Genomic DNA, 2,570 nt, shown 5'->3' with positions numbered 1-2,570 from the left:
GGGCGTGGTGGTGCATGCCTGTAGTCCCAGCTAGTCGGGAGGCTGAGGCAGAAGGATCCCTTGAGCCCAGCAGTTTGAGGTTGCTGTGAGCTAGGCTGACGCCACGGCACTCCAGCCCTGGCGACAGAGTGAGACTCTGTCTCAAAAAAAAAAAAAAGAATATCTGAACTCTCTTCTGTGGTCTGCAGGGGCCAACATGATTTGACCCCATGTGTTTCTCTCGTCTCAACCGTTATTTCACAGTTCACTGTACCAGCAGACCTGTTCTTGGCCACACCAAGTTTGTTCCTGCTTTGGACACTTTGTGTTCTCTGTTCCTTCTTCCTAGAATGTTCTTCCTCCAGGTCTCTGTAGACTCGGTTTAAATGACATCTCCTTAGAGAGGCTTCTGTCTTGTTTTCTACATTATACTTGCCATTCTTAAAATTTTAAAATGTATTGGTTTGTTTATGGCCTTTATTTCCATCTCCACCCAAGTAGAACATAAGCTGCATGAAACTTTGGACCGTGTCTCTCTTGCTCACTACCGTATCTGCAGTACTTCTAGAATAGAGTCTGGCACATATGCTCACTAAATGTGTATTTTTATTTATTTATTTATTTTTTAGGAAGTGGAAGAGCTAGGATTTTATTCCTCATTTTTTTTTTATTTTAGCATATTATGGGGGTACAGATGTTTAGGTTACGTATGTTGCCCTTGCCCCCCCCTCCCTAAATGTGTATTTTTAACAAATGAGATGTGAAAAGAAGTGTCAGTTGACGCAGAGTGTGATAAGGGCTAAAAGGATGCTGTAGCAGTTCTAAAGCAGGAGACATCCTGTTCTGAGTATCAGGAAGGATTCCTGGGATGGATAGAGTTTAGGTAGTTAGAAAGGTAGAACAAGTAAAGATATTTCTACAAATAGCTGTGGTTTCTTTTTAAGTTTCTCTTCTAGAAAATAGATAATTTATGTCTATTTTGTTCAATGCTGTATCCTCAATATCCAAATAGTGCCTTGCTCATTGTAGGTACTTCCTGAATATTCATTAAATGAATAATTATGCATTTTTCTAATTACACATTTTTAAGAGTAAAGTTGGATTTTGCTCATTTGTTTTCTACCAACAGTTTTCATTGGCACAAGGGATTACTGGGTCAGAGCAATACGACGATAGAATGGCATATTCCAGACACTGCCCAGCCTGGAATCTACAGAATAAAATATTTCGGACACAATCGGAAGCAGGACATCCTTGAGCCCGCTGTCATACTTTCATTTGAAGGCACTTCCTCTGCTTTTGAAGTTGTAACTACTTAGTGAAAAGTTGACAAATCATTTGAAGAGTGGCTTTACTCTGTATATGTTATATAAGTGATTTCACATGAATGTGAACCATGAATTACCATGTTGACCTCTATAATCTTCCCTGTTTGGGAACAGAGACAGTTTACCGCCAATGGGACAGAGATGTGTGTGTGTGTGTGAGAGAGAGAGAGAGAGAGAGAGAGAGAGAGAGAGAGAGAGAGAGAGATTGTCTCATTTATCTTGCTCTGGCAGCCATGTACCTCGTGGTCTTCAGCTTAAAGCATGATTTCCCTTAAGGCCTTGGGGTTGTTTAAGGGACAGTTCCTTCAATACAGAACCTCTGAAATGTTAGTTAAAATTGTTGAAGATATGTGAACAATGTTTAACATATTTATTTATAAAATTATTGAATGTTAGCACTAGAAGAGGTTATAGGAATCTAGTTTGATTCTTCATCATACAGATGGGAAATATGAGGTTTTGTGGATTTAAGATTAGAATAAAGTTCTAGGCCCTTGCTCCCAATCACATTTATAAAACATTATATAAACCTTGGCCATAAATGTATAAGCCTAATCAGAGAAATAGAAAATTAGCATGCCAGTTTTCCTACATTCAAATGAGCATAGCCTTTCTAATCAGTCACCCTGCAATTGACATGCCTAGTCCAGAGCTGTTGATGCTGGAATCATTTCTGGAATTGCCTTCAGAGCCCAATTATGAGAAAGTCAGACTTGTAATATTTTGATCATGCCTTGTGTTTTCCTAAGTGTCCTTATCCCAGTGGATTGTGTCTCTTATTCCCAAGGCTTATTCTAAATGATTTTTGACTGTTTTCATTAATCCAGTTCACCCCAAACCACAAATCTTTGCCATTAGTGTAGATATTAAAATGAAAGTGTTACTGGCTGGGAAGGCAGTCCTTAAAAGGGAGGTTCTAAATTCATTTATCGTTCTTTTATCACTTGCTCACTCACTCATTCATTCATGGACCCATTCAATCACAGAATATTTATTAAGACTTACTCATATGCCCCGCATTTTACTTGTACCTGGGCCTTGACAATTAGTGATCGTATTTGGGGTGAATGTGTAAGTGTCAAAAGGTGACTAATCTGAAGGAGAAAATGTTCAATTTGATATATAAATTCTGGGGAGGCATTTAAAAATCAGTAATCTTCAAGTCACATCTTGTATATTAATTGTGTTGGATGCTCTACTTTTGGGGGAAAGAGGCTCCAGACAGTTTGATAAATACTATTTTAAAAGTTATTTTGGGGCATT

At 38.5% G+C, this 2,570-nt stretch overlaps 1 protein-coding gene across 1 annotated transcript in view; it reads left to right on the top strand.

Moving 5' to 3' along the window:
- Positions 1–2,570, top strand: part of ASAH2 (N-acylsphingosine amidohydrolase (non-lysosomal ceramidase) 2) — a 66,917-nt gene that overhangs the window by 63,617 nt on the left and 730 nt on the right. The window lies entirely within an intron of this gene.

Source organism: Propithecus coquereli, unplaced genomic scaffold (assembly GCF_000956105.1).
Source record: "Propithecus coquereli isolate 6110/MARCELLA unplaced genomic scaffold, Pcoq_1.0 Scaffold63, whole genome shotgun sequence".
In the NCBI taxonomy this organism is placed as follows: Eukaryota; Metazoa; Chordata; class Mammalia; order Primates; family Indriidae; genus Propithecus; species Propithecus coquereli.
This window is presented reverse-complemented; position numbering and strand designations above follow the sequence as displayed.